Below are 7,415 nucleotides of genomic sequence, written 5' to 3' on the forward strand. Positions count from 1 at the left end.
GTTGATATGATGATATTTACTGTCATTCTGACAAACCATGTCACTTTATGCTTTTCTGAGCGCATCGTGAACATCGTCAGTATTTCTAGAACACTCACTGCATGCTTCGCTAAAAAGGGAGCATAATCAGTCCTGTTTAACTTACAGCACAGGATGTGAAATGTTCAATACAAATCATTGGTACTCATAGCTTTGAGAGTGTTTTTAAAACGTGGTTCTTTTTCGTCTCTTCCAGCTTTCAAAAACCAAGATAAAGGAAATATTGTGACACACCATGTATCGCGATCATTTCTTTAAGTATCATGATCTTATATTCGTGCCATATTGCTCACCACGACTGCGGAGTACTCAAAGAAGCAATGTGTATCATTTATGAAGCACTGATATTAATAAGATGTTTAGAGCATATTTAGACAGCCAGTCTAGACTATGGAACAACTGGCTGAATTATTCAAAACTTCATGCTGAATTATTGAATTTTTGATACACAGAGACAGAGAGAAACCTAGAGAAGCAAGGAAAAGCACTGAGAGGCTACGCGCTGATTTCCTTAACCATTGCACTACGTTATGCAACGTCGTGGGTGCCGAGCCAAAATTTACACACGGGATCTTTGGGACTAAAGGTTGGCATTCATTACCAGCAAGTACAGACTCAAAAATAAACATCGACGTGGAGGGACCCATCAAACCAATCCAAAATACAACCACTCTCTCGTCTTCCGCTGCATCCGAGTTCACAGATGGTACCGCGTATGCATGAGTGAATGATGAGGGCCCAGTCAGGACTGGGGTCTTTTTGAAAGATGTCACACTGGACTGGCTGCTTGGGTGACACTGATTTGATTCACATTGATTCATTATACGCAGGTTTTGTCATTTCAAGCAAACTAAAGTAATTTCAGTAATATTTACCTCTAACTGTAAAAGTATTAATGATCTTATTAGCATATTTTTCATACAGTTAGTCATGCAGCTTGTCTGCTTTATTTAAGTTGCATTTTCAGTGTATAAAGGCTGCGAAACAAATGCTATCAATATTATAACAATTATTTATATTATTCTCAAGACTTCGTTAAGATAAAATCAGACATGGACCTGTCCTCACATAACATCTTAACGCAGCAGACCTGGGATGATCTGGGATCATTCACGTGTATGTGGATTAGACACTGATCAGCCACAACATTACAACCACCTCCTTGTTTCTACGCTCACTGTCTACTATTGGGTGGTGGATCATTCTCAGCGCTGCAGTAATATTGATGTGGTGGTGGTGTGTAGTGTGTGTTGCGCTGGTCTGAGTGGATCAGACACAGCAGTGCTGCTGGAGTGATCCACCACCCCAATAGTACCTGCTCTGTGAGGGTCCATGGGGGTCCTGACCACTGAAGAACAGGGTAACAGAGTATCAGAGAAACAGATGGACTACAGTCTGTAACTGTAGATCTACAGAGTGCAGCTATACAGTAAGTGGAGCTGATAAGATGGACATTGAGCACAGAAACAAGGAGGTGGTCATAATGTAACGGCTGATCAGCATATCTGCTGTCGGAAGAAAACCTTGTATCTCCATTTGTGTCATTTTTCAGTTTTTGACATCATTTCAAAGGACCTGTTGCTCTTTACATTGTGTGTAAATTTCATGATGAATGGAGTGAAAGAAACGGCCCAAAATGACTTGGGAAGATGTCTGGTTCCATTGACTTGCATTAAAACTACAGTATGTTTTTCCTTTCTCCTGTAAAGTTATAATTTTGGAGATACGAGGTTTTCTTCCGACAACAGCGATATGTAAGAGTGCAAGGCATAATTTAATGAAAATACAGCAACATCTGCTACGAAGGCTGTTCTCAACGGAGGAAATGTTTCTGCCCCTATGCTGAATGGATTCAGAAGGGATGTCATTTACCAGCTTGCTCTTATTAACAAATCTGTGCTGTTCTGTTAAAGGAATACACACAATCAGTGTTTTTCAACCTGATCTTTATCTTTATCCATATGCACCACGCGTTTCACACACGCTTCTCTGCACTGAAAATAACAGAAGAAGATGTCAAAGCACCCGTCCACGGCTTTCTATGATAAGCCTGCTCAAATCAACTGATTCTGTTCTTTTCTAAGCACAAGGAAATTACTGTCCATCACCAGCGGCCATGTGATTCAGACAGACAGAGATAAGGCTGAAACAGGGGAGGACACCTTTAATGTCAGATTCCGCAAAGTTGAGTGAAAGCATTCTTAGAAAACATGGTACTTCAAGGGTTCTTTACTAAGGAAAACGGTTCTATATGGAACCATGAACACTCAAAGAACCCTGTGCATGGGGAAAAAAGCATTCTTTGCATCAATAAAGGGTTCTTCAGATTGATGGAGAGTGTGTTTTATATGGTTTTTACTACTGTTACACATTTTTTTAAAAAGATGGTTCTTTGAGGGTTCATTAGTAAAAAACATGGTTCTATAGGGAACCATGAACACTCAAAGAGCCCTTGTGTGATTAAAGGGTTCTTTGCATCAATAAAGGGTTCTTCAGATTGATGGACAGTGTTTTATATTGTTCTTTATTGAACCCTTTTAAATAGGATTCTAGATAGCACCAAAAAGGGTTCTTCTATTGTTACACACTTAAAAAAGATGGTTCTTTAGTAAAGAAACTGGTTCTATATGGAACCATTAAAGGGTTCTTTGCATCAATAAAGGGTTCTTCAGACTGATGGCCAATGTGTTTTATATGGTTCTATACTGAACCTTTTTGAATAAGTTCTAAAAAAGGTTCTTCTACTCAGGCTTGACACTGTGACAACAGAAGAGCCCTTTTTGGTGCTGTGTTGAACCCTTTTGAAAAAGGTTCTATATACAACCATCTACATCACACTCTGCACTTATTCACGAAAAGGGTTCCTCGGTTCCTTGCTCAGGGTTCCTTGCTCATGGTTCCATATTGCCGCTGTCAAAACAAAACCTTGTCATTTTCCAGATTTTAATGTGAAAAAGCCTGTTGGCCTTTACGTTGTGTGTCAATTTCTTGATGAATGGACCACAATAACCCGTAAAAACGTCTGGTTCCATTGACTTACATTAAAAGCAAAGCAGGTTTTTTCCTTCACCTGCAGCGTTCAGATTCTGGAGATACAAGGTTTTGTTCTGACAGCAGCGATATAGAACCATTGTCTTTATTAAAGAACCCTTGAAAAAGCACCATTTGTGTAAGTGTACATTAGGTCGGGCCATAGTCCGCAGATGAACGTCTAGGCCCACACAGCCAGGATGTCGGCTTTCACTTCACGGTGGAAAATGTATGAAGAGCCCAACCCAGCAGCCGTACAGGCAGCGCAGCATGAGACTGTCCAGACAAGCCGGGTGTGAGGACGCTGAGAAAGCCCCCTGAGCCCGTCCACGCTGACACTGCTGGTGGAAGAGACCCTCCAATTACACTCTTCTAAGAACAGTTTCTACCATTTCTGTTTCAGCAGTGGAGACAATGGACAATGAGAGCTTCCTCAGCAAAAGACATGGAAAAGTCAACAAGCCAATACAATAGGCCTGTTCAGCATGTCATGTTGTTTGGCAACGTGACTCTACAGCATTATGGTAATAAAGCAACAGAGAAAAGAGCTCAAATATCCTACGACAGTCATTCCTAGTCTCAATTATGGGAATACAATGCTCGGGACATTTCAGGCCCAGCTCACAATAAGGGACTGATAACTGACCTGTTCATGCTCCACGCATAAATTCTGCTTCATTCTACTCACACTGAACAACTTCTCGAGAGCATTTATGAAAATTTTCTTCCCACTGTTGGAGTTTAGCTTCACTGCATCGCTTTGCGGTTCCAGTTTCAAATGCTACAATACTGAGTTTGATTGTGTCATAGCTGATCGAAACCAGTCAGGCTGGAAATGACAACAAACTTGCCGTGCTACGCTCAGCTAGATTACAAGACGACAAACAAACACCAGATCTATAACAGCGCGACCTTTGACATGCACACAAAATCAGTGAGACACTGTAATTTTCCTGTATATGTACAAAAACAAGTAGCGTGCTATAGATTCTTATTGATCTTATGAGTTTCTTATAGATCTTATCGATTGTGTCACGATTGGCCAGTCCTGTCCAAGTGTGCGCGTTGTGTTTTGGTCTAGTCCACGTGCTTTCTTTGTTTTGTGTCTCAGTCCAGCCCCCTTGTTGTCTGACTCCACCCCTGATTGTTGCCACCTTTGTTTCAACCTGTGTCTTGTTATCCCTACTTAGCCCTCGTGTATTTAAGCCCTGTGTTTGCCCCTTGTTTTCGTTGGTCTTTGCTGGATGTTTGTATTTTTCATGTACTGATTGGAGTGTTTGTTCTTCTTGCCACCGTTGTCTTTTGTCATGTTTGACCCTCATTATCTCCGTGTTGGCTATATGAACCTGGACCGTTTTGACCATGACCCTGGATTTACCCTCAATAAATCTCGCTTATCTCAGCATGTGCGTCCGCCCCTTCGCCCCACGTCACAGACTGATCTTGCCTACATTCTGTAAAGTTTATCCAAAGTTCCAGCAACTGCTATGATGGCTTTGTGCACAGGGATTGAAAGATCAAAATCAGGTGTGCTAAATTAGAATGATTTGTCTGTTGAAGGATTAACAAGCGCCAGTGTTACAGCCTATGAAACAAACAGAGAATATGCATGTGATGAAACTCCAACGTGGTGGTGATGAGAGTCAGATTAGCTGTGAGCAACACAGTCAATTTGCATCACAGCATTATTAAACTTTCTGACTGCTTTGGTATCCACAGAAGAGTTCCGTATTTATATATATATTTTAAATAATTCTTTTAGATTTTTGAAGGTTAACAGTTTTATATCCTATTTAAAAACTGACCTAATTTTTAATAAATTCCATCACACAAAATAGTGAAAACTGAACTGAACAATACATCATAAACTTACAGAACAACGTGTCATTTCACTTTCAAATACGTCATATATCCTACACACTAATGCTTACATCTACAAACATCAGACAAGGCTAGAATCTGGTTGGTATGATGGTATGAAATCAGAAACTTGACCGTTGGGAGTGGGCGTCCTGACATAAAAGTCATAAGAAAAGAATTTCCACCAATATGCCAGATGACCAGGTATATCGTCTGCCACTGAGACAGATGGCACCCGATTTCCTGCTGGATCTGCTGGTTTCGTTGCTAAACGAGTAGATGCTTTAACATCGCCGCGCAGGTGACCCACTGAAGGCTGCCGTATGCTAAATGGATGAAGGTCCCCTCAAAGGCAGATTGTTCCCCTGATAACCCTAAGAAAACAAAAAGATGCACTGCGTGTGTTTATCCCCCCAGTCTGCGAGGGTCTGCATGTGAGCCCATGCTTGCTTACACATTAGTTTCACAGTAGATATTCTACTCCTAAACAATGAGATTAAAATGCATTAACTTATTACTTAATACATTCAGCAGCTGCCATACATTATTTAATATCTCAAGTCTCAGGATCTTGCAGCTTAAAAGAATTCCCTAGCATTTTCACAGCACACGGGTGTTCGGTTCCTTCTGATTGGTCTAACTCACCTACAAGCACTTCACAGGCTCTGTGTGACTAAGCAAAATGTTCCCACTTATCTTGTTAATAATGTCGTCTGTAATTATAATAGCAGCTTGTGGATCTGACATCTGCACTCTTTCAAATTGCGATTTCAATATAAACACTATTAATCTTTCAGCCCCAGTCAGAGACACCGTGTCAGCATTTCACCTCTGGAAACGTCACACTGAGGGCAGTTCGTGCTCTAAAGCTGGTGCTGTTCACAGCCGCTTTCAGTAGAACAGTTTTCATATCTCTAGGGCTGGACCTGAATCTTCCACTACGCGGATATTCATTTGTTGAGTAGGTATTCAGTTTTTTATTTTGGGATTAAGGTATTCAAGCTTTTTTTTGGGGGGGGGGGGGGGGGGGGGCTGTATGGCTAAACTAACTTCTGGTTCATAATGCAGATTTATGTTTAATTTGCTGAAACCAGCATCAAACACGGTGAGAAGAAACCCCAGCACTAACAGCTACAACGCCCTCTGCTCTATTCCTGCTCAGGTTCTTCAACATGAAAGTCATGAAAGCACAAATTAACCTAAAACAGCCCAACATAAACATTTCTTCTCTTTAAAACAACAAACTAAACAATCAGTGCCTGACCGTCCAGAGTACTGGACCCGTACTAGGGCCACGTTGTATGCCCTTCACGCCCTCCTCTCCCGTGAGGCGAAGCTTCAACTAGTCACTGTTGATTATTGCCGAAGATGCAAAGGTCCACGTTTATCGCTCTGTAGACGTTAGATGAAACCGTCGCACTCAGTGGGCTCTGAAGAAACACTTCCACAAAAAGCGTTACATTAAACTTCAGCTCGGGCTCCCATACCGCGGCGTGACCAACGTTCTCCAGCAATTTCATCTCGTCAAGTACGACGAAGATAACGTGACACATTTCCGTAGAACACATTGTTTCCAAACAGGCAAAGAACCATCGAAGAACCACTTGGCGTGGTTAAATTGTCCTCAGATTGATGGAGATTGTGTTGTATTTGGTTCTAGCACCAAAAAGCGGTCTAATGTTGTTAGGGTGAAGCCTGCAACCCTTTCCGGTGCTATATAGAACCACATACAACACATTCTCCATCCGTCTGAAGAACTATTAACCACGCAAAGAACAATTTAAGCATGCAAAGCATGGTTCTTTATAGAACCACTGTCTTTGCTACAGAGCCAAGAGTGTAGCCTGGTGATCAACCACTGTTTGTTCGACAATATGAACCTTAAAGAGGAAATAAAGCCGTTTCTGCTGTGTTTGGCAAATGCAGGCTGAGACTGAAGCGAATAAATGAGCTGATGCTCTGAATTCCCAGCACAGGTGACCCACTGAAGGCCTGTCCTAGGCTAAATGACAAGCAAGGCCTCCTCAGAGGCAGATTCTCCAAAGAAGGTAACGTGTGACCCAATGATGGGGGGTGGGGGGTGGGAACGGCGTTATTCTCTGAAATGAAAGGGCGCAGTGTACATGTCACACCATCAATACACTCGACCAAACGCTGTCAGAGGCTTCAGAGGACGACATGACGAGAGCTCGGAAACCCAAGGAGAAAAGAGCCGCGCATCCATAGCTGTCAGTCCAATAAATCAGCTGCTCAAATCGGTGCCGAGTCCTTGAGCTGCTAGGCCCCAGCAGAGGAAAACAGGAGAAGAGACGAGGGAGAAAAGGTCCCATCTCCTACCCTCCGCTGCACCCCTGCAACGGTCACGCTTACACCGCATACACTGACTGGAGAACGGACTGAACACCGGGCTGAAGCTGGCTTCTTGTTCGAATTTCCCCGTTCCACCTTAAATGGTGCAGCAGTTACGTTCACCGCTGCACCATTTA

General features: G+C 42.4%; 1 protein-coding gene across 11 annotated transcripts in view; it reads right to left on the bottom strand.

The window, feature by feature from the left end:
• cacna1da (calcium channel, voltage-dependent, L type, alpha 1D subunit, a) overlaps positions 1 to 7,415 on the bottom strand; it is a 118,726-nt gene that overhangs the window by 109,690 nt on the left and 1,621 nt on the right. The window lies entirely within an intron of this gene.

Source organism: Pygocentrus nattereri, chromosome 21, assembly GCF_015220715.1.
Source record: "Pygocentrus nattereri isolate fPygNat1 chromosome 21, fPygNat1.pri, whole genome shotgun sequence".
Lineage (NCBI taxonomy): Eukaryota > Metazoa > Chordata > Actinopteri > Characiformes > Serrasalmidae > Pygocentrus > Pygocentrus nattereri.